The 26,437-nt window shown below is 39.5% G+C and overlaps 1 protein-coding gene and 1 long non-coding RNA gene across 2 annotated transcripts in view; both read left to right on the forward strand.

Annotated features, from left to right (window-relative positions):
- Window positions 1-26,437, forward strand: part of pcdh15b (protocadherin-related 15b) — a gene marked incomplete at its 3' end in the record, with an annotated part of 357,459 nt that overhangs the window by 60,696 nt on the left and 270,326 nt on the right. The gene's annotated exons all lie outside the window — the stretch shown is intronic.
- Window positions 10,265-13,594, forward strand: LOC307144131. The gene is made up of 4 exons (XR_013818677.1): window positions 10,265-11,825; window positions 11,940-11,999; window positions 13,299-13,421; window positions 13,515-13,594. It is a non-coding gene; the product is annotated as an uncharacterized lncRNA (long non-coding RNA).

Raw genomic sequence — 26,437 nt, forward strand, 5'->3', positions numbered from 1 at the left:
TAAACTATTTACTCTGGACCGCACTCCGTAATTATGATTGTCCGTGCGGCCGTCTGTGTCTTACATTCTGTGCGATCAGTGTGATCTCTCCCCTATGGGCAGGTTGATAACATGCAAAACAGCTCCCTCTACTGGCTGTAGCCTTTAGCCTCTGGCCAAAAAATCCTCCAATGACGCAAAATAACGATATTTGCGTCATCGGAGGAATTTTTCCAGAAATAAAATGCATAATTCTCTCGTCTCAGGGGGATATGAGGGGGGAAAGTACCATAATTTGAATATACTACCGGGTTTCTACTGATACAAAGCCTTATGCTAAATCACTGAAGTTACCCTTTAAGGCAGCATCCATTTATCATGTTTAATAAAAATAATCATTTACACTGTTATTATTGCATCCTGTTAATGTACAACAATACTGAGGTGCAAATAGTATGTATCGGTCAAAATAAAGTATAAATAGCATCTAATTAGGCTACTATTTACACATATTGCAAAGAACTGCTACTTTTACATGGTCTAAATAGAATATATCGCTATTTTCCATTAGTATGCTATTTCTCTTAGTAAATAGCATCTACAGCTATTTGCACTAAGTGTAAATATGATCTATCGCTAAGAAAACATGTTATTTTCACTTAGTGTAAATAGAATATAGTTGCTATTTGCACTTAATGTAAATAGCATCTAATGCACTTAGTGCAAATAGCCGCTGCCATTTATTATTCGAACTGGCTGCCATGCCAAATCACGCATATGCTTGCCTGTTCAAATTATAGTGGTTTGTGAACATAACCACTTTAATAACAAGAGCGTCTGTGCTGGGATGCGTAACACTTTTTATGACATTCTATTTAAATGTGTTTTTAAGAAGGAATCGCATCTAGCTTTAACCTAGAGTTGGTTCACCCTCCGCCCATGGAACCCATCAAACGAACTGGGTCAGAGATTGCAGATTCTACCCAACCCAAAAAGCGTCAGCATCTAAAAAGCTCTATGACAAGAGCCATATTAAAACGTGGATAAATCAACTCACCAACTTACAGTGTAAGGCTTGTTGCCTTCCATTGTCAATTTCGCTCACTCTTGTTGCGTGTCTTCAATTTGGCAACCCGCTTGAGAGTCGAGTCTGAGGAGGAGGGGCAGGGGAAACAACTCTCTCCAATATTTTGAATTTGGAAAGCAGTACCAATTTCAACCACTAGCTGTCAGTACTATATCTATCTATCACCATTTCAGTCATATCTGACTTTTGGTGACTCTATGGCATACGCAAGAGACTTTCCATATCCATCTTGGCAGTGATTTTTTTTCAGGGTAGGTTGCCAGGTATTTCCCCAAAATTACATGGCTTGGGAATTTAGTGTCTCCAATTCATCTATACTGCATGTTTTGTGGAGGAAACCCATGCTAGTACAGGAAGAACATGCAAACTCCACACAGAAAGGACTCCTGTCTCAGCCGGGACTCGAACCGGGGACTTTTTTGCCCACTGAGCCACTGTGCCACCTCAGTACTATATACTGCACCTTTAAATAACCAACAACGGCTTTAAATGCTTTCTAATTGAGTGTAGAGAGTACGTTTGAGGCATGTGCCTCATAGCTCACATCAACGGCAGCTCCGGATGAACTTCTTTGAATGAACACAACTCATGTGGTTCAGTTTGATTATAGAATGCGGTTTCATGCTTGAAACAAAAACAAAATGCTGTGTTGCCATACTAGGTATAAGCATCTGTTCTATGGAGTCTTTTGTGTGAAACATGACAGGAATCGGGGATGAACGTAAACAGTGTGACGCATTGAATGCAAATCAACATATCAACAGAAGTGCCATCAATTACATCAACATGTCGTTTTGGTCGTAGTCCCAGCTAGCTTTAGTGTGGAGCATAGCTTGGCACCAGACCACCTTCTCCCCCACATCCATTTCTTCTAACGACAACCTGCCAGGCCATATATAGGTTTATAGGGGAAATAAGCCTGTCTCAGCAGCTTGAGTCCTTCCCAAAATCACTTCATCACTGACCAAACACTAGGGTTTGCATGGCCTCTTATTTTTACTAGCTGACTATTCATCCAGAAATGCGCTAATGGACTAGTCGATTGTAAATGTAAACTCTAGGTCCCCAAACTTTTTGTCCTACAGTTCAGCATTTCACCTACAAATTTGCTGTATGCACTGTTATGCAACATTTGCAGTCTGAGAGGCATCTTATTGTGCAATTTTTAGGTAAGATCTTTTTTGGTCTTGGGTTACAGAGGTACTGAAGGGACGGCAGAGGTCAACAATTTTTGAAGACTGCTTGCGTGGTTTGGAGGAGTATTGTTGACATGCGTCAGCCAGTGTGGTCATAGATAAATTCTCATAAGTCCCATAAGTCAATATTTCTGGCTCCAGCTCTGTGCAACAGGGAATTTTAGCTGTATAATATATGACTACAGTGAAGTAAACAACAGGCAGGTATTTGATATGTGCATGTTGTGAGAAGAGCTGGTGGAAACTTGTCAGTGTTTTGTCATATCGTTTCAAACCCATATTCCTTTCTTTGTTATATTGTATTATATATAATTACAGCTTAATTTATCCCACCACAGTTTCATAATGAACCAAAAACACTGTTGAGAATACCATAAAAGATTCCTAACATTGCAGCATTTTTGTGACAATGCAAAACTGGGATGGCTTAGTGTGTTTATCAAATGGCAAAAACCTGCGATTTACTTAAGAGTATGAGTTAATGATGGAACAAGTGATTTTTCACTATTTACATCAGGATCTGCATTTTCACGTCTGTCAAAAACTTATGCTGGCTGTCGGTTGGAATATTAGAACTAAAAACATACACTCTTATTACTCTTAACAAATTATAATTATAGATTCATGAGACCAAAGATCACCCGTTAGATTTACACAAGATTAATTATATCTTGTGTTTTACCACTACAGAGACATCAGAACCCGCGGCAGACGTCAGAAGGTTGCTCTCGACGGGGTTAATGAACGCTGAGCGCTCGGTGAACGACTGGATCTCACAACTCCGAAAATGCCAGATAAAAATCAAATAGCCGCTCTCTTTATTAATAAACCACAGATTTGAGCTTTAAATAACTACATTCTTGACTGAAAAAGTCTTAAAACTACATTTTGTAACACAATAACATTAGTAGTTTTAAATTAGGCAGGTTTTCTCATCTGCTATTGATGCTTGTTGGTTGGTGCAAGATGCATTCCGGGATACCTGTCAGTCTCAAGTCCACACAAGTCACCTGTCGATGCATGCTCGATAAAAGGGGCGGATCAAGAACACATCCGGGGATTTGAACTGAACTTGGCTAGATGTGAACTTTAAATTGGAACAGTACTTCGGCGGCGACTGATGACGTTTCACAGGTCCACAAGAGCACAAGTACAGAGTAGAACGCATATTGAGAAACGGCCACGATCGCTTGTTTTTTTTGCGTCTTCTTCGCCTGTGTTTTGATCAGGAGATTCTGTACTCATTTAGAAGATGCGTAATAGCGCTCCCTAGCATATAACAGTGAAAACACGGAAACCCAGAAAATACTGTGTTTGGCAGAGAAGCGTTTTTTTCACAAATAATGGAAAATTTTGTGTTAAAGAGTTAAAAGATTATGGCAATTATCAAAGTTTAATAACATGTTTAATTTTCTAATAAAAGCTGATATGTTTGTACATGATTTGTTAGATTTAATAACCCCTTAGCAGATTTTGACTCATGTAGTCTGTCGCACTGTTTCAAAGCAAAGCACGGCACTGCGTTCACGCAAGCAGCTCATAGTCATCTCTGATTAACTCCCATATTTGCATGTGCTGTGAGATTAACATGCATTTGAATACGCAACATGCATTGTTTATTTTTACAATTGTTTTCAATTTGTTTGACTTCCTAAAAACACCATTATACATGTATTGTAATGGCTAGGTGGTCACTGAAAATGGGTATGCGCTCTTAATTTTGTTGTCATAGTGCACCATATTTTCCATACAAGAAATTCTCATGGGTTAGGTTAAGTGATTTCAATATAAGCTTTTTACCTTTTGTTGTTGTGTATGTGTGATATTGGAGGACTGAGCCAAATGAAAAGCAGCCTTTTTGTTCAAGCACTCTGGGTAACATAAAACTGCCTCTGGGGGTCAAGGCTATTTAACATCTTCTCCACTTCACATCCCAACAAAGAAGTGGAGGAGGTTTTTTTCTTATTTTATTCCACAAAAAGACAAATTTTCAGCGTACTAACGTTTCAGAAATAAAGCCTTGCAGTCACAACTCGAGAGGGTGGTGAAGTACAAACAAAAATATGAATTCTGAGTTATGAGTTTCATGTTCCCTTTCGAGGGAACTTCACACTGCGTCCACTAGGGACAGCTTTGGGAACGCCCACAGCGTGATAGCGTCTGATGCACGTATGTCAACTCAGCCAATGGCGAGAGTGAGCGTCACGGGCGGGTGACGTCACGTCCAGGAAAGGATAAATATACATCCGGTCCGATCGCACTTCAGCTTTTCTGCCTCAGCTAAGCGATCTGTGTGAAAAACTGTCTCTGTCTACCTATTGTTGTCCGTCAAAAGCACAATAAGTCTCAGTTTAAAAATGGCGAATGCATCAGTATTCAAACAGTGTACTCCTCCGTGTCCCCGTTTCCTTACGGGTGGAGATACACATGATTTGTGTGTGATGTGTTTGGGAGTGGAGCATGCTCTGTCAGCCTTCGAGGGGGCTGAGTGTGAGCATTGTGAGAAGCTGCCGCTTCGCATGCTCCGCTCCCGCCTGTCACTCTTTGAGAAGGGTGATCAGGATCGCGTTCCCTCTGGTTCTGGACCCGCTGCTGCTGAGGCACAGCGGAGAAGGACATCATGGGGTTCGCAGATGGATCTCTCGGCGGGGTTTGAGACGAGCGCGAGCGCTCTTTCTCTGCCTTCACCCGGGAGATCTGTCGCTCAATCTCTGGTGTCGGAAGCCCGCGCTGCGGCTTCTTCCGCCCAGAGTGAGAGCCCGTCGCTTCAACACTCCAGCTCTGAGGAGGTGGATGTGTTGAGCGTCGGATTGGGGGAAGATGATTCGCCATCTCTTTCCCCCGCACACGAAGAGCTGGTGGAGGTGATTACTCGCGCTGTGGCGAAGTTAAATATTGATTGGCCAGCCGAGAAACAAGGCGCTCGTCCGAAAAGCAAATTAGACGAGCGCTTTTTGACGTCAAATGTGTCACCTTCACCACGGGGTCTTCCTTTCTTTCCTGATTTACACAGTGAGCTGTGTAGATCATGGAAGAAACCATATTCATCACGTCTTTTCAGCCCTCAAGTAAAAACATACAGTGATATAAGGGGGCTGAAAGAATATGGTTATGGGGCGATGCCTAAAGTGGATCAGACGCTTGCTAGTTATCTGTCCCCTGCGTCAGCATCGTCCCTGAAGGCCCCCACGCTCCCCACTAAACCATTAAAAACAACATCAGGGCTAGTGGGGAAAGCGTACACGGCAGCAGGGCAGGCTGGTGCATGTTTGCATACAATGAGCATTTTGCAAGCGTACCAGGCTGAACTGCTGGGGGATTTGGATGGCGGCGAAACAGTGAGCCCTGAGGCAGTGCGCGAACTGCGTCGGGCCACAGATTTATCCCTGAGAGCCACCAAGGAGACCGCTAGAGCTATTGGGCGGTCTATGGCAGCCTTGGTGGCGACAGAGAGACATCTGTGGCTCAATTTATCTGACATTAAGGATAAAGACAGGGCTTTTCTCCTTGATGCGCCAGTTGAACCCGCTGGTCTGTTCGGCGACGCTGTAAATGAAGTCGTCGACAGATTTCAGGAGAATAAAAAGCAAGCGGAGGCTTTTAAAAAATATCTCCCGCGCCGCCACCAACCCTCTGGGGCTGCTGGGCGTGAGCAGCCCCAGCCGTCTAGCTCTTCGTACAGGCAGCAGCAAAAAGAGAGTGTCGCATCTCGTGCTCCACCTCAGAGATACGGTGGGCCAGGTCGGCACTCTCAGCCGAAGCCTTCTAAGCCGAAGACCGACCTGAGGGTCGTGCTTCAGGCGAAGAAGGCTTCAGGCCAAAAGAGGTCCTGACGCCAGCAGCGTCAGGTCTCCGAGGGCGCCCCCCCGCGGGGTGGATTGGTGTTCACCTCAGTATACGGTGCCCACTCCACTTCGTTGCCCTCAGGGGACCGTTCTGCCAACCCCGCCACCCTTGGTGCTTCGGGGCGCAGCGGTTTCCAGCGAGCTCGTGACTCGGCGTCCACAGGACAAGGTGTCACACTCGCAGCCTCCAAGGAGGTTAGAAACACAGCCAGATCGGTTAGGTGCTGCCAGTACGCTTCAGGCCGCCGAGATGGTTGCAGTGGAAATATCAGAGACCAGCCTCGAGAGGCTGGTTCCCTTAGTAGATTTTCTGGCAGAATGGAAACGTCTACCAAATATATCGCTATGGGTCCTGCAGACGGTAGAAAAGGGGTACAGAATTCAGTTTGGGTTCCACCCACCTCGTTTCAACGGAGTGCTGGTAACATCAGTACGTCCCGAGCAGGCTCTGATAATGGAACAGGAAGTAGAAACCTTGTTAAAAAAGGAGGCTATAGAACAGGTCCCTGTACAGAACAGAGAGTCGGGTTTTTACAGCCGGTACTTCTTAGTTCCAAAAAAGGATGGAGGGTTGCGCCCCATATTAGATCTTCGTCGTCTGAATTGTACGGTCAGGAAACTAAAATTCAAGATGCTGACGCTAAGTCAGATTGTGACCCAAATCAGATCCGAGGATTGGTTTGTCACAATAGATCTGAAGGACGCATACTTCCATGTCTCCATCCTTCCACAACACAGGAAGTTTCTGAGGTTCGCTTTCGGGGGCAAAGCGTACCAGTATCGGGTTCTTCCATTTGGTCTAGCTCTCTCACCCCGCACGTTCACGAAATGCGTAGATGCAGCTCTGGCCCCGCTCAGGCTGCAGGGCATACGCATTCTGAACTATATAGACGACTGGCTGATTCTGGCACAGTCGCAGGAGATGGCGGTTCGGCATCGAGATGTCGTCCTCGCGCATATTCAAAAGTTGGGGTTGAGACTGAACGCGAAGAAGAGTGTGCTTCCTCCAGTACAGAGGACCACTTTTCTAGGCGTGGTTTGGGATTCTGTAGCAATGCGGGCAGTGCTTTCACCCACGCGCATTGCTGCGATTCTGTCAGCTATAAAGAGAGTCAAACTAGGCCAGTCATTCACTGTCAAGCAGTTTCAAAAGTTGCTGGGGTTATTGGCAGCGGCGTCCAACGTGATTCCTTTTGGCCTGCTGTACATGAGGCCCTTACAGTGGTGGCTCAGGACCAGAGGGTTTTCCCCGAGGGGGAACCCTTTTCGTATGATCAAGATCACGCGGCGGTGTCTCCGCGCCTTGGTCATATGGAAGAAAGCCTGGTTCCTGTCCCAGGGTCCGGTGCTGGGGGCACTATGTCGTCGAGTCACCCTGACGACAGATGCCTCTCTCACGGGCTGGGGAGCGGTAATGGAAGGCCGCTCAGCTCAGGGTCTGTGGGGGGACCATCATCTTTCGTGGCACATCAACTGCCTGGAGATGATGGCAGTCTTCAATGCTTTGAAGTTCTTCCTCCCGGACCTGAGGGGCCATCATGTGTTGGTCCGTACGGACAACACATCGGTGGTTTCCTATGTAAATCGTCAGGGGGGTCTGCGTTCGCGCCCACTATGCAAGCTAGCGCACCAGATCCTCCTGTGGTCTCTGGGGAAGTTACTCTCCTTGAGAGCAATCTTTATCCCGGGGGCCCAGAATATTGGAGCGGACATCCTGTCGAGACAGGGGCTGAGGCCAGGGGAATGGAGACTTCACCCCGAGGTGGTGAAGCTCATTTGGGAGATTTACGGCCAGGCGGAAGTGGATCTGTTTGCGTCTCAGAATACGACGCACTGTCCACTCTGGTTCTCGTTGACACATCCAGCTCCTCTGGGACTGGATGCCATGGTACAGACGTGGCCGAGGCGGCGTCTGTACGCATTTCCCCCAGTTGTTCTGCTCCAGGGAGTTCTGGAGAAAGTTCGCCGGGAGGGGATAAGTCTACTGCTAGTAGCTCCTTACTGGCCGAGCCGGATTTGGTTCTCGAACCTGGTAACACTGCTCGATGGCTCACCTTGGAAGATTCCGATAAGGAGGGATCTTCTATCTCAGGCGGAGGGCTCAATATTTCACCCCCGCCCAGAAATGTGGAACCTATGGGTTTGGCCGCTGAGGGGGCTGAGCTCATAGAGTCTGGTCTCTCTACTGAGGTAGTGGAGACCATTCTTAGCTCCAGAGCTCCATCCACGAGGAGACTATATGCCCTGAAGTGGAGGTTGTTCACTTCTTGGTGTCAAGAACGACATTTAGATCCAGTCAACTGCCCTGTTGGTTCAGTGCTAGATTTTTTACAAGAGCGATTCTCCTCTGGGTTGACCCCTGCTACACTAAAGGTGTATGTTTCATCTATTTCTGCTTACCATGCCCATGTGGATGGTATTACTGTGGGGAGAGACCCGTTGGTAACTCGTTTCCTTCGTGGCACTAAGAGGCTGAGGCCTGCGGTGCGCACTAGAGTTCCTACTTGGGATTTGGCTATAGTGTTGGAAGGTTTATCTTCGGCTCCGTTCGAGCCACTTAACATCATCTCAGAAAAGTTTCTCACTCTGAAAACCATCTTCACTGCATGAAAACACTGAAATCCGGCACTATCCGGGCATGGTATACTCCTGTGTAATTTGATGTTTACCGGATGTATGTGGGAAAAAGCGGATCAGAGTAACACGGAACAGTATATTTCCAGAAAAACCCGGAAACCTTACGTATGCGGACGTATACAGGAATCCGTGAAATTTCACGGACATATACAGCTGAAACACTGCTGGGTGTGCTAGGACTGAAGACTGTTAGGTGTGAAGAAGACCTTTCATATGTTAATGACTGACACTTGTGCTGGCTGTTCTCAGAAGGAGGGGGGCAGGGGAGCACTTCAGGATTGAGAATTATCTCTGGTCTACTGTAGGCTACAGCAAACAAGCTTTTTACACAGAAAAAATAATTCTTAAGGCCCTGAAACACTAAACTGAACTAGCAATGACTAAAGCCGACTGTGGGGTTGGTTCACGTTGCCTGGGTCTGGGCCAAACCATCAGAATGGTGTGTCAGGGCCTTAAAACCACTGCATGAAAAGAGTCTCTAAATCAAATATTTTTTATAAAAACAGTACAAAATAAAAACCCTGTCTGAACATATACGTTCACAAAAAAATCTGAATATGTAATGAAATAAACAAAGAAATGTAATGGAATTAACAAAGGATAATTAACCAAACATTTTAGACTATCCCCAAACAATTTTTGCAAAGTTTTACAAATTGTAGGCAATAATAGAATTAAATAAAAAGGAGATGAAATGTGGAAAATGAAAAAGTTTGTTTTAAAAACACCAAAAACTGATATGCTCAAAATAAAAATATGGAATAAAAAAGAGCAGGGATTCACTTGCTCAAGAAACACAGAAACACAAGCAGATCTTTCAGCTCTGCAACTATTAACAAAAAGTGTCACTCCAAGATTCTTAACTTTAACACGCTGCAAAAGAGGGGCGTTTTGAGGTTTGAAATCCACCACTCACAATAGATGTAGGTGCAACCAATAAGGTTACCAATAAAAATAAGGCAACCAATAAAAATAATCCTAATTTTACAGAAAAAAACGTCAGTTTTTTACAGTATTTTCTTGTAATTTTGAATTATGTTTAAAACAATGTAAAATTACAAACAATATCTAAATAAACAACTTGACTGTTATTTTAAGGATTATATCATTAATGACAAATTACAGTAATTCTCATTTTTTTATACAGGAACATCACTGTATTATTTTTCTGTTTTCATAAATAACAAATTCATGCAAAATTACAAACAATATCTGTAAATTAACAACTGTAATACAATATTTAGCTCATTATATTAAAGGTTTATGTTTATGTCCATACTAACAATTTAACATTATTCTTTGTCATTTTAAAGTAAATCTTATTAGTTTTATATTTACACTGTAAGAATAAAAACCTAAAAAAAAAACGCAGCTACAGCTGCAAAACAAAAACCGTAAAATAAGTCAAATATCTTAAGTCAAATAAAGTTAAAAAACTTCACAGAAATTTACATTAAACATTTTAGAGAAAACAATATTAGTTTACAGATTTTTCCTTATTTAAATTAAGATATTTTACTTTAATTTTCTGTTTTACAGTGAAGGTGTATTTTTACATTCAAACTGGTTTTACATTCAATTCTGGATACAAATATAACAAAATATATAGCAAACTAAATATCAAACAATAATTGTTTTTAAAGAGTACAAATCTGCACTGCAAATCTGCACAGGTTGAAACTTCCAGGCCTCTGCCCACACCACAAAACAACATTTGACCAATTCATTAAATATAACAGCAAATAAAAATAAATATACACATTTTCTAACTGTTGTTTTAAACAAGTTTTTTTCTATATTTGCAAGGCTACTTGCTGTCTTTCCGTGTTCTTTTGAGCGTGATTGGTCAATCTGAACGTCATCCAGAAATCTGACCAATGACAGTGCGCGCCTTCAGTTTGAATTATACACCCGTTGCCGTTGGAGTTGCTCGTTGCTCGTGGCTCGCGGGGACGCGACGCGATCGCGCGGCTTCTAATCTTCAACAGGACGGCTTCTTCTGTCCATTAATGGCATTGCATGGATCATTTTAAACCTGTTAAAATCTTATTTTGGACGAATTTTGATTGTGGGATGTCGACTGAGAACGAAAAAACATGAATACGAACAGACTAAGTTTCCAATGGCGGACAGCAGACGGCAGAAGGTAACGTAAACCCCTTTATATGTTTTCTACTGCTTATCAAGATAACGTTAGTGCATTAAAGTCATATGCTAATCGTGATTAACTTACATATTCTGTTTCTGTGTTTTGTTGTAATATTGTTAAGATAGGGCTGGGTGTTATGGCGATCTGATGATACTGACTATTGTTAGTGATTTTGCTGTAAACGTTAACATTACCGTTTTATATTGCGGAATGCGAATATAGCGTATATAACGCAGCACTGACTGTACTAAAACTTTTTGACATTTTGACAAGGAAACATGCATGAATGTAGAATAATGAACGGGACATGCATGTGTTAAAATAAGCCTCTCTCAGACAGCAGGCGATCCCGAAATCAATTATCTTTCTGTAAAATGCACACAATTATCTCAGAAACCTTGTCATGTGAGGTATTCACTTGATTTAAACAGTCAGTTATGTCTTAAGTACGTTAAACAGTTCAAGTTAACGTGGGGAAACCCGGATGCGTGTCATTCTGTGCATCCGTTCTTAAAGGGGCTGCAGCTTTGTCATCATTTTAATAAAACAAAAGAATAGAGAAGACCTTCTGCTTCTTTAAGAATCATGTGATATTAATTAATTGAATATCATACAGTGAAGACTTTTAAAGCAGTATTATTCTGTAGCATTTTAATAAAATATCCATCAAAATAAATATATTGTGATATCGTTATTGTAAAATATAATTTCTCATGTATGTATAATTATATGGTCATAATGCCCATCCCTACTGTCAGCTAGTTTTAAGATCAAGCTTGTCATAAAATGTAACAGAGCTTTGGAATGAATAATCTGAGATCATGTAACTTACACTTGTTCTGCAGAGAGGACAGGAAAACACCATACTTGGACTGAAGAATTATAGGCAAACCAGGATTTTGGATCTACTGTAAAGTTTTTGTATGGGCCTGGTGAGTATGTTTTGCAAGTCCATGTCCGTAAGTTGATAATTAATATTAATGTTTTATCAAACAAATTAATATTCATTTGTGTGTGTGCATGTTTCTTCCCCCCTCATGATCCAGAAGTTTTGGATCCATGATCCTGAAGAACTTTTACAGATGTTGACCCTGAATGTGTAAAAGGTAATCTTAAAAATGTTGTCATCATTTTAATGTTCTCTGTTTTTTTCTGTAATGTAGACGCATGCATTTTCTGTGAAGTTGCTTTGAAACAATATCAGGGTTTTTCCTACATTGAACATTTTTTGCCGGCCGCCAAAACAAATTTTTGTCCCGCCAAAGCCTTATTTGTTGAGTTATTGTGATTTATGATTGATGTAGTAGAGGACTGCTGCACTTGAGTTAACTGAGTGACGGAGAGAACGACCAGTGAGCTCCTACCCCGCTCGCACGCTCTCTGTCTTCAAAATAAGCATTCTTAGCTTTCTAATGTTTCACATATTACGTTAATCAAAATCAAAAGGTCGGAAGACCGAATCCATGTTGCACGTGGCGCTATCAGGCGTGGCGCTATCAGACGTCTTCCTTTAATTACCGCTGGGTGTGAAATGCGCTCAAAAAACATTGACTGATTCTCTGACCAGCTGACATAAAGCATACTTTAAATAAACAGGAAACAAATCCTATCCGGTTATGAAGTGTTTTCTGTGTCTTGACAAATCTTTCGCGATTTTCTAAAGACGGGATTCACACACAACGCGTCTGCTAATGTCCGATTCGCCACCTAATGACTCCTTTGAACCGAATCATTTTAACGACTGGTTAGAACTGATCTGTCCAACACTGAACTCACGAATTAGTTTAATCATTTACTCAGAACAACACCTGAAATGAGAACACAAGTGTGCTTACCCACTTTAGCAAGAGTGGATGGTAAGAATTATTTTTAATTATCAACAGTCTTTCAGCTTATTTATGTGGACAATGTGTAGTAAAATAAATAGCCTAAAATCATTTAGTTTAGACTGGAGTGAGGTGAACCCAGAACAAATTTGTTGTTAGCTAGCTGATTGTATATGGCAGAAAATTAGGCTATTTGTTCATTTTTTTTTAATACTATTTTTTTAATATTGATATGATTACCAAAACAATTATCAGTAAATAGTGTAAAAATGAGGAACAAAAACAAACATCAAGGTATCAAAATAAGATAAGCAAAAGTTACAAACTTTCTTTGAATTTATTTCAAATTTATTGTCAGTATTGCGCTTGCAGATCATGTGGGTAGGGTATTTTTTTTTTACCGTGCGTATGTGTGTGTATGGATGACCATGTCTGTCAGCCACCACCGAAGACCATTTTTGACCGAGGAAAAACCCTGAATATGTATTGTGAAAAGCGCTATACAAATACATTTTAATTGAATTGTTTTACTTACTTTTATTGGCATTAACTATATATTATTAATGTATTATTTGGCAGGTCTCAAGATGTATTTTATTTTGTGAGACTTTGCTGAGGAAGTATTCTTTGGCTCAGTCTGAAAAGGCCCAGAAAAGAAACACTATGAAGAACATCACACAGAACCGTCAGAGAAAGAGACGGGTAAGTTAAGAAACCGGTTAAGCTTTTTCCCTCCAGAATGTTACTATACTCCTCTCTGAGTTTTAGTGGTTAATTTACTGTCATGTTTTGCAGTTGCTGGAGACCAGGTCCAGGGTTGCACAAACCAACACAGAACCTGTGGAAGACCGCAACTATAGACCTGATGAAGATGAAGATGATGCTGTTTGAAAAAATGTTCAAAACTCAAACAACATTGTGTTAGAGTTGGTCACAATTATTTTATAATTATAATTTTAATATTCAATTGTTCCATTTTATATTTTCTTTATTCCTATGTTTATATACTTATACTTTTATTGGTTCCCATATATAGAACATTTACATATATTTTATATACACTTTTTAATTTATAGATTTCTTTGTCTCGTTTTATATTGTATACTTTGTATGTTTGTTCCTTTTTAGATGTCCATGTTGCTTTTGATCTCCACGTTTTGTATTGTTGTTCCTTTTACGTCGCCTTCCTTTAGAAACATTTTGTTCACTTATCTTTTCCCCCATTCATTTTAATGTATGTTTATAATGCTCTTTGTTCTTTTTATTTGGTTATATTGTTTACTTGGAATATTTATATGTATTTTAATATATTTTATATACACTTTTTTTGTCTTATAAATGTATTGTTCTCATTTTATATTGTTTAATTTGTATATTTATTCTTTTCCTTTTTATGTTCACTGTGTATTTTATTCCTTTACATCTCTGTCTTTTAAATGCATTTTGTTCATTTTTTTCCCCTTTTTGTTTCTTTACCAATTCATTTTAACGTATATTTATGTTCTTTGGACTGTTTATATTTTTACATTTGTTCCTTTACATTTGCATCCCTTTTAAATACATTTAGTTAACTTGTTTTTGTTTCACCATTGTTTTAATGTTCTTTTATAATGCTGTTAAGAATGTGTTTTTTTTTTTATACCTTTTTAATAAATATTTCAGACTTTCTCAAATTGTTTTGTGTGTGTTTTTCTTTTGGGAGGGAGAGGGGATTATTTTTATATATATATATTAATGAGCAAAATCTGCATAGCTGGCCTATAACCAATCAAGTCCCTATGCTACAAAACCTAGCCCACCCTTAGCCTTAGAAGTAACCAATAAAGTCACTTGACTGGGTTTTCAATGCGTCCTGTCATCCAATAGCAGTCTGGGTTTTGGGAGTGGTTTAAAAAAAAACAACCAATCCAGTTTGAGATGAAGGACCAATAGGGGGTGGAAGGCAAAGCTGTTTAGAGGTGTGAAAATGTCTCCTGGGAAAAACTTGATGGGATTATTTGCCATGGCAACAAATGGCTGTAGCATGGGAGTATACGGCCACAACATACATCCGATTTGGTACCATTTCGGATGTATACGGACATATACGGATCCATGGAATTTGACCTATCCGGCCAGTATACTCCTGGATTCTTCCGAATTTCAGCAGTGTATACAGGAGTATCCTGGTCCGGATACACCTTTTTTCATGCAGTGCTTCCTTCTTGCCATCTCTTCTATTAAGAGAGTAGGAGACCTTCAGGCCTTATCAATATCCCCTTCGTGCTTGGAGTTTGCACCAGGGATGGTTAAAGCTTTCCTTTACCCTAGATTAGGGTATGTTCCGAAGGTGTTAACCAATGTTCCACGGCCTATAGTGCTGCAGGCTCTCTGTCCTCCTCCATTTGTTAATCCAGACCAGGAAAGATTGAACCTTATATGTCCAGTGCGAGCACTGGATGCTTATGTCCACAGAGCTGCCCTGTGGAGGAAAGCGGATCAATTGTTTGTTTGTTTTGGACCTCAGAACAGGGGTCTCCCTGCGTCCAAACATACAATGAGCAAGTGGATAGTCGAGGCTATCTCACTGGCTTATGGGTCTTCTGATCAGCAGTGTCCCTTAGCTGTCAAAGCCCACTCTACTAGGAGTATGGCGGCCTCTAAGGCCTTAGTATCGGGGGTTTCCCTCAAAGAAGTCTGCGATGCGGCCGGTTGGTCCTCGCCTCTTACGTTTGTGAGATACTATGATCTTGACCTGGAATGTGCTCCAGGTTCTTCAGTGCTCCTGTCTTGAATGTGCCACAGTTTCACACGACAGGCATTTGGTATTATGGCGTTTTGGTATTTCGTTCCCAAAGCTGTCCCTAGTGGACGCAGTGTGAAGTTCCCTCGAAAGGGAACGTCTCAGGTTATGACTATAACCATAGTTCCCTGAGAAGGGAACGAAACACTGCGTCCCTTTGCCATACTCCCTGCATCCCTGTGATCCCTTGCTTCGGCAGTTTAGCTGAAGTGCGATCGGACCGGATGTATATTTATCCTTTCCTGGACGTGACGTCACCCGCCCGTGACGCTCACTCTCGCCATTGGCTGAGTTGACATACGTGCATCAGACGCTATCACGCTGTGGGCGTTCCCAAAGCTGTCCCTAGTGGACGCAGTGTTTCGTTCCCTTCTCAGGGAACTATGGTTATAGTCATAACCTGAGACGTTTTTGTTATAAGTAGGGAATTGGTGAACAGAGTTTGTTTCACAACTTTGGAGATGTTTTAGTATGTCTTTGATCTTGACTGTCATGACAGGTTTTGTTGAGTCACAACTAACTCTGGATTCTTGCACACATGTTTATCTGCCCTAATGTGCTAAAAATTCTGGATGCTTCATAAACATTATATTGCTTTATGTCAATTCTTTGTGTGAATACAAATTGCGCCATAATAAGAATGAAAATGAGCTAAAAGATGTTTAGAAAACGAAATGTAACTTTTTCTGGAGAAAATGTGACTGAATATGCTAGTGCATAATTCTGCATTCTGCAAGAAATACTACAATGTTGGAGGTGTTGTGGATGGTTCCCAGGGTGTTGCTAGGCAGTTGCTAGGGTGTTTTTGATGGTTGCTAGGGCATTACAAGTCTCTTTCAATGCCTGTTCATTGTCAGCCAGGCAAAGTCTCCACATTATCCACACTTTTTGTGATATTGTTCAGGGTTGTAGCACAAACGGTGCAGCACACCTTAATATAAATTCAGCCTTTAAGTGGAGTTAAAAATATAAATAGTTCAAAATAAGTTCCAAGCAATTGAAGGAATGACTTCCAGTCAACAAATATAAGGTTAATCACTCGCCTTACATGGTTTATTTTATGCAAAATAAATATTTTAGTTGGGATACCATACATAAGTTATAGCAATTAAATAAATATTAAAATTAGGGCTGTCAATAGATACACATTTTTAATCGCGATTAATCGCACACTTGTCGTGAAATTAATCATACGCCATTTGTCTCATTAAACACATTCATTTTGTCATAATTTGCTATATCCAAAGTAAACAATCAGATTGAAGGGTGATTCTCACAAAACTGTACTTTCTGCAAGCTTCAAGGATCATTGGAGAGTCAATAACCAAACATAAGGAGTCCATATAATTCTATTATATAATACATTTATACACACCTAAGCACCCAAAAACATTACATAAAAAACTTTGCAGAATTCACAGTGTATAGTATGTGTAAAGAGCAACAACGAGATTGCTTTCATTTTAGACGTCAAGCTGCGATACCGAACAGGACCACACAAACTCCTAAATCCTTAGCTTTGACTGAATTACTATGATTACTAATCACAACAACGTACATATGACAAATCAAACATTATCCTTCCTGAGTGTGTGTAGCCTGACAAGCCAGACCCACATCAAGATGTTGGGTCTGAAAACTCACCATTGACAGGGCTCAATCCGAGGGGCGGGATAAATGGTTGTCTTTCAAATTCCCTCTGCACGCAATTGGATAGCGCCATGAGCGCCACAACCAACCAGAGCAAAGAAGAAGGTGAAGCCGAGCTAACGTTAGTTGATAGACTTTCGCCGTATCCGGTAGGCAAAACTTCGAACACATCTTCCTTTCTTAAGAATGACTTCAGTGCCGTTCTTTGTTCTTTTCTCAAAGAAAAACTTAACTCCAAGTCTTCCAGTTTCGCGGCCAAAGCCGATTCAAAAGACAGCTGTTCGTCAGCTTCTTTGTTTACGAGTAGCACGCAGAACCTCTGCAACTCTGCCGTGACGTGCCGTCATTATGTTAAGCCCGCCCACCGATTCTACACACGCTGTGATTGGCCTGACCAGTGTTTGGTTTTTCCAGCTCTCAGGTCTACCGAGAGTTGCTAGACTACATTCACTGCAAAATAAATTGTCTGCCGCTAGGGTGCTTCTAGATTTCTAGGCTAGAGTGTGTGTGGAAAGGACGCAAATGTACTGTGTGTCTGCTTGAGATCAGTGATCTGAAGTGCGCACATACACGGTTTGTTGCATCAGACACTCTTGCGCTTACTGTACGACTCCGGTACGTCACCAACATTGCGGTCTTCAGAAACAATAGCAGAATATGACAGAGCTCGTGTTTTAAAGCAAAGCACACTGGAACGAACAATTCAGTAAAATGCAATGCGAGTCATTATTCTCTCTGATATGATGAGCCTGGCCGTCTTTACATTAGTGCTGTTTTGGACTGTTTTTATTACTGGATCACTGAAAACGTTCCCAGAGTTTAACAGCTTAAAATGGCCTGGTCACAAACAGAGAAGCAGAATCTGGTTAAAGATTTAGAATGGAAATTTCCTCTTACCAGGGTCACAGGTGCTGTAGATTCTCAGTGTGATTGTGTTAAACTCCCGACTTCTAAGATCATCTAACTGCGAAACGAAAATTATGTTAATGACGCAGCTTCACGTACGTCTGTAATTAATTTGCGTTAAATTATTTTAACACGTTAAGGACTTTAAATGTATCGCATGCGTTAATGCGTTAACGCCGACAGCCCTAATTAAAATGTGTAAAATAAATATAATAAAAAAATGTTTTTATGAATTTGTTGAGATTCCCAACCTCAAGTATGAGCAATAGCAGCAGAAGCTGGCATGATAATTTAAGTATTTCTAGTTTTATGATATTATTTTTTGGACTGTTCTGTCCAAATTGTGGATAATGCTAAAAGTGTGAGAGCTACTGTATAGAACACTCAATGAGCATTTTTTTTCCTGCAGTGTTATTCATATTTAATTGTGTCTAGTGAAAATTCACACAGAAAAAAATATTACAGCGCCATAAATCCCTCATTGGGAGGATTATTATCTCACAACAAATGTATTATTTATAAAAAATACATACATTCACGGCTATTTCTAAATGTTAAATGTAAGTGTATGAGAAAAATGTGCAATGTATTGGCTGAGGTATCATTTTGTCCTACATAACCATTATGGGACATCCTAACCTTCAGAACGTCTGTCGTTCGTCCATGTGCTTCTGAGCCACCGCATCCATTCTAAAAAGGAAAAAGCTGACCCTTTTTGTTAAGCTAAGGGTCAGTTGCACCAATATAATTGATTCTAATCTCACTGGACATCATTATCCTCTTACAGCCATACCAAAGAAGACAACTTTAGCCTGGCATTAACTTTAGAATTGAAATAGATGTGGGTTTGGATGGTAGAGACATCTCTCCTAAAGTTGATTAATACATAATTATAAAATATATCAATATTTTTTGTGATATTTGTTTTTACAATTAGATTGCAGACTATTTGTAATATAAATATTGTAAGTTTTGTGTTGTATTTAAATCATTAAATACATTCTTTAAAAAATCTTTATTAAATTAAATGAACAGTTACTGGGGTTGTGTTACTGGATTAGTAGGTTACTAGGATAACTAATAACCTAGTTGTTAAGGTCTAACACATGACTCTTTGGCCTTGTTTAACCCTTGACGTATTAACTCTTGTGTTAGCTGCTGACGGTGTGAGGTGCTTATAGTCGACACTACATGTGCCAGAGAAAATATCAGATGAACCAGCTAGAAGCAGCTTGATCAATTTAAACATTTTCCAAACTCAAATAAAAATATGAATTGTCCGCTAGTAGTTGATCATGTACAAGAGGTGATCCAAAAACTGTCAAACACTAGCAAGTATCCAGTGTTGGGGGTAATGCATTACATGTAACATAAGTTACATAATCAGATTACATTTTTCAAGTAACTAGTAAAGTTATGCAATACTTTTACATTTGCAATGTCTCCCATATTGAGAGAAATCAGGAGGAAGTGCAGAGGTGTTGTGTGCGCTGTGTAAACATGTTTATTGTCAGTGTTAGGGGTAACGCGTTACAAGTAACTTGAGTTACTTAATCAGATTACTTTTTTCAAGTAACTAGTAATGTTATGTATTACTTTTAAATTTACAATATATCTCAGTTACTTTTTCAAATAAGTAACACAAGTTGTTCTCCCATTTATTGACTGACAGCTCTCCTGTTCCCATGTTGAGAAAAATCGGGAGTAAATACAGAGGCGTTATGTGTAAACATGGTGGTTATTATAGTTCTAGACGAAATGTGAGCATGCATTAAAATAATAATGTTATATTTATTTTTTAAAAAGTAGCGGAAAAAATAACGCAAAAGTAACCGAACGCATTACTTTTCTTAAAAAGTAAATAAGTAATGCAATTAGTTACTTTTAAGGGAGTAACGCAATATTGTAATGCATTACTTTTCAAAGTAACTTTCCCCAACACTGCTTATTGTAGTTCTAGACTAATTAGGTCTCATTCACGATAAATTGCATGGATTCTTTCATATTTGTACGAGAAAAATCTCCGCCTGATTCACAAAATGTTCGTACGCACATGAATTTTGTTCTTAACCTCATTCTGATGTTAGTGAATTTGGAGTATTCTAAATGAACGGCCACGTGCACGAGGTTAGTCATTTGTATAAAACACACCCAACTCATCTCCATATAAGGGCTTTCCGCACGCGCTTTCTTTACAGTCTTTCGTCACTCTCTTCAAACTTGTCGCTGTTCGCAGACGCGTTCTTGTCCGGATCCTTGAGCAAAGCCAAGTGTGCAATTCTCACCTTTTCTCACAATAAACACCAGATTACAGAGCTCTCATTGGCATCTATACATACACGTATACGTATATCTGCGTTATTCAGAGTAACCTCGCAGCTGAAGCTATAACGCAGCTTTTTTTACTCTTTAACTGAATATGATCGGATGTATTTAAGATTAAATTAAATTGTATTATTCAATAATGTCATTATATAATTTATATATGGATTATATAATACAAATAATGCAATATACTTCAATGTAATTATAGTCATGTTAGGATGAAATATAACTTCTTTGCACGATTATAAACCCATACAGAGTAAGTTCTCTTTGCGTACGTGTGGATTCAGTCGTTCCTATATTTTTTCATAAAATTAGAAAAAAAAACAAAATCTTTGGTGAATTGTGATTTGTTCTTATAAACACTCGCACATTTCACGCACAAATGTGTGCATACACATGCTTAGTGAATGAGACCCAATGTGAGCATGCATTTACTACACAAAAACAGATTCAATATTCCTCAAAAATAATATAAACAGTGAAATTCAAACTCTATTAGCTGCTATAATTAAATATGTTAAATTACACATATAGTGCATTATGTATTTAATCTAACTTTATTAACCAATGTATTTGCTGCTGACTTTCGGTGATCCAATTCAGCCATACTGATAAGCAAAAATGCTTTAGATAAACATCACATTTGTGTTTAATTTTTTTGTTTATATTGCTGAAGTAAGAGTGTTGAATTTCCTTCTGCAATCCAGAATGAGGCACAGCTAAATGGTTTGTTTGAGCTGTGCCTTCTACTGTACAGGCGTGAATTTGCATTTCCTTCAGCCTGAGGCTTATTCATTTCACTTTTGGTGCGAATAGGCCTTTAAATTAGAACTTTTGGCTTTTTTGTTATTAAAAAACAAACAGGAAAGCCCAGCCTAGGAGAGAAAAAGTAATGCAAAAGTAACATAACACATTACTTTCCATAGTATAAGTAAAACTAAGTATCGCAATTAGTTACTTTTTTAGGGAGTAACACAATATTGTAACACATTACTTTTAAATGTAACTTTCCCCAACACTGCTAGTATCTACACTAGCTATGTCAGACTTTAAAATGTTTTCAGTTTACTCTTGAATACAATTGCATTTAAACACATGTAATTTTACAATGTATTAAACCAGTTGTACAAGAACCTGTAATTGTTTTATTAAATGATCAAACTAAACCACAATGAATGAACGGACGGACGGACGGACGGACGGATGGACGGACGGACGGACGGACGAACCGATCGATCGATCGATCGATCGATTGATCGATCAATCAATAAACCACCCAACCAACCAATAAATCAATAAACCAACCAATCAATCAACCAACCGACCAGCCAACCAATCAATCAATCAATACATCAATAAACCAACCAACCAACCAATCAATCAATCAATCAATCAATCAATCAATCAACCAATTAATGAATTAATCAATCAATCAGCCAACCAATGACTCAATCAATCAATCAACCAACCAACCAGCCAACCAACCAATGAATCAATCAATCAATCAATCAATCAATCAATCAATAAATCAACCAACCAACCAATCAATAAACCAATCAATCAATCAATCAATAAAAACCACCCACCCACCCAACCAACCAATCTATAAATCAATCAATAAACCAACCAACCAACCAACCAATCAATAAATCAATAAACCAACCAATCAATCAACCAACCGACCAGCCAATTAATCAACCAACCAACCAGCCAACCAATCAATTAATACATCAATAAACCAACCAACTAATCAATCAATCAATCAGTCAATAAACCAATCAATCAATCAACCAACCAACCAATCAATCAATCAATCAATCACATTTTTTTTTTATTTAATATATAAAATATAGAGTTATACTAATATAGAGAATACTCAAGCACTATAAAACCAACAACTGGTCAGCAGTTTCTCTATGAATCTATGGAAAAATCTATGGTGACCTGTGTAGTTTGATTGAAACGTAAGTTTCCTTATCAATGTTAAAACCATTCTTTACTAATATATAAATTATATTCATGGGTTTTAATATCAGTGACAGGATGTAACAGCCTGGCACCGCTTAGCCTTAGCAGGAATGGCTGATAAAACTGCCATTTAGTCTCCAACTGAGGGAATGAGAACAAATGTGCAGTATATTTCTTTTTTATACCGTTTTCTGTGAGTGATAAAACATTCACAGAATGTCAGATTCCCCGTGCCCGAAGAGTCTCTTTACACCACTTAAGTTCAGAAGAACACAGGAAGTACATTTTCAGGCCGTGAATGATAGAGCTGGATGGACACGGTGCTTTCTGCTGGGGTGGAACCCTATAGAGAGAACAGTGAGAACAATGAAGGAAAGGAGGAGGACGCACTTTGATGTGTGAGCAGAGACAACTCAACATGCTGTGCCAAGCATCACCCAGCTTGCCCTGCACAGGTGTGCTGCCAGCTTGCAAGGGCCACGGCCTGCTGCAAAACCAGCTGCCAAGGGACATCCAGGATCAGGCAGACTGCTGTTTGAGACAGCCGAGAAAGGGAACGGCGCGCCGCTTGCCGAGATCGTCCCAGTACTCGCCAAGAACACGTTCATCACCCATTGGTGTGACATAGAAAACCATCTGGCCGCATGCTGAGAGACACGGCTTTAGAGAGAGGGGGAGGAGAAGCGGTTTACGTGCAACCTGGAATAGTGTGAATAACCTGTAGGTGTACGCTGAGAGGAAGAAAAGAACACACCGGAGAAGAACACATTTCTAGTGCTTTGACGTGCTGGGGAATATCATTAGTATGTTGTCAAAGTATGATTTTTCTTTTTCCTTTTTTTCCTTCAACTGTCCAGGAAGCTTGTTTCTGCCACAGAATAAAATATTTTAAAAGATAATTGCGACGTTACATATCACAATTCTGACTTCTTTTCTCAGAATTGCAAGTTTATATCTCACAATGCTGACTTATAACTCGCAATTAAGTGATAAAGAGTTGCAGTTGCAAGTCTATCTATCTATCTATCTATCTATCTATCTATCTATCTATCTATCTATCTATCTATCTATCTATCTATCTATCTATCTATCTATCTATCTATCTATCTATCTATCTATCTATCTATCTATCTATCTATCTATCTATCTATCTATCTATCTATCTATCTATCTATCTATCTATCTATCTATCTATTCATCCATCCATCCATCCATGCATCCATCCATCCAATAAATCACGTTTTTTTCATGATTTTTATGTTTGATGTTTAACTAGTCAATTTAAAAACGTAACTACAATATGATTCAGGTAACATTCCCTTTATTAATAATAGGGCTTTCCTGTAGCTCAAACAGTAGAGCGTGGCGCTTGCAATGCCAAGGTAATGGGTTCGATTCCCAGGGAAAGCAAGAACTGACAAAATGTAAAAAAAATGTGTACCTTGAATGCAATGTAAGTCGCTTTGGATAAAAGCGTCTGCCAAATGCATAAATGTAAATGTAAATGTAATAATCTGGTTAAAAAAGTAATATTCCAAATGCACCACACCTGAAGTGATCATCATGGTGAAAATGTAAAACAAATTATGTGTTATTTGTTCAATTTCTTTGCTGAAAATATGTATGAAATATGAAGGCAAATATTGTACAAACTTATCTTAAACCTATCATATATCCTCAGAAATAATATAAAATAAGAAAAATAATAAATGACACCAGTAATAGGCTATTATTAACAACAAATGCTTTGTAAAAACAAAAAATAACAGCACCATTCAGCCTGTCACCATCATGCAAACATGAAATATCAAACTTACAGTATAAGTTCTTTACAGGTCTTTAAATTCAATTGAGCTATTTTTCCTATTGTTTTTATGTTTGGCTGTGTTGGAAACTCTTTTCCTCCTTGAAGCAGAGACCAGGAGACTTGGATGTATCTTCAGCAGGATTCTTTATTGAGAACACGTGCTATACCGATATAGCTGCAGTCATCAAATCTAATCTAAACAGTATAAAACATTGTAATTTATCTACATTTCAGGGGGAGGGATTGCACAGCAGAGGAGGAGACAATTTATTACAAAGCAATTATAGGCATTCTGTGGGCAGTCCTTAAAGGTGTTGCCCTTTCACGCAGTAGAGGAGGAGACAAAGCAATAATCAGTCTCCAGTTCTAATCCAATCAGTATAACAGTGCCATTCAAATGTATAGATGCTAATCCAATCACTCTGACAATTCAAAAATGGTACAGACAAAAGGTGAGAATGTCAGTAATCTGGCTCATTTGACTTACAATAAAGAGAACAGGAACTGGCCTGGAAACTTTGTATAACAAACTAACGTCATCATCTTTACCTTAAATGCTAAATACAATACTATTACATTGGAACCTATATATATAACAATTTATAAATTTGTAATCCCACAGTGGATGTGTTTGGCTGTTGCACTTGTCTCGCGTGTTTAGCTGCGCCTCACCCATGAGACTGTTAGTGTCTTGTTTTTTTTAACTCAATATCGCATTTTGTGGGAACAGCCGCTTAGAGGGATAGTTCACCCAAAAATGAAAATTAGCCCATTATTTACTCACCCCCAAGTCATCCGAGGTGTATATGACATTCTTCTTTCAGACGAATAAAATCGGAGTTATATTACACAAGTCCAGGCTAATCCAAGCATTAGAATTGGATTCATAGTTGCTCTGTTTTTGAAGTCCATAAAAAGTGCTTCTGTCCGTCAAATAACATGCTCCATGCAGCTCCGGGGTGTTAATAAAGGCCTTCTGAAGTGAATCGACACGTTTGTGTAAGAAAAATATTTATATTTAAAACTTTATCACGTAAACTTTCAACCGACCGCCTTCTGTGGAAAAGTGTTGAATGTTGAAAGTGAAACTCAAGATGCATACGTGACGTCATGACGAGCCTACCTGGTAGTCATTCGATCGGCAGGGGAACTTTCAACAATTTTTCCATAAATTGAACAGGGAAGGCGGTTGGTCGAAAGTTTACTTGATAAAGTTTTAAATATGGATATTTTTCTTACACAAATGCATCGATTCGCCTTAAAGCTACACTGTGTGATATTTTCCCCCATCTAGTGGTGAAAAGGTATATGACCATCCAGTGAATTTTAGTTTCTGTTCCTCTCAATTCCGATTTCGTTTCAACTCCTACGGTGGCCGATTTAGTCCAAGATTAACATGGCTTCCAGTTCGACCTCGTCCACATTCGACACGGTGCCTGTGGGATATTCTGTGCGCCTAATTATTCGGCTAGAAAGAACTGCAGCTAATCCAGAGTGAACTTTGATGATAGTAATGTTTATTCAGTCATCCAATTGCAAGGCATAAACAGGTTTGCGTGGATATGTACATAAATGTGGTTTCTTGGAGAGAACAAATAAGGATGGTAAATATACATACACAGTTAAGAACTGTATAACTATACTTATAAGTTACATTTGTATAATGTAACTGTAAACCAGAGCTTATTGTACCATATATAGGCGCTAAATGCAGCTGCATTAAAAGGAGGAGCTGCCGCTGCTAACAAGCGGTGTCCGGTTACAAAAGTGTGTGCGTCGCTTTAACGTTAGGACTGCAGTGCGCTCTGTATAACAATTGTTAATATGCCGATCAGACCTGATACATATTTCCATCAACATACATTACAAGCAAATATTTTCTATAAACGAATAAACATTGTTGATAACAAAATAACTGAATGATTATTCAAATAGGTGAGCATTACGCTATTGTATGTTGACACAAAAATACTTCTGAGGTGACATCAACTGAATTACGCGATGACACACTCTGAAACACATCTACAATAACAATAACTATTATTACTTACGAAGTTATTAACGCACAGAAATACCACACAAGGAAAAACAGACTTTTGAGGAATAAACAAGCCAGGAAAACTCCGTATAACTCTGTTACTGGAGCAGCTGAGATGAAAACTCTCTGCGCATGCACCAGACAAGTCTGAACAAGTTGACGCGCACATGCAGGGAATTTTGTACAGTGTCATCGAGTATTAAAACCGGTTAAAACGCGAAAAGCGAAGCTTGAATTTA

This window comes from Gobio gobio (assembly GCF_949357685.1).
Source record: "Gobio gobio genome assembly, chromosome: 20".
NCBI classification, from domain to species: domain Eukaryota; kingdom Metazoa; phylum Chordata; class Actinopteri; order Cypriniformes; family Gobionidae; genus Gobio; species Gobio gobio.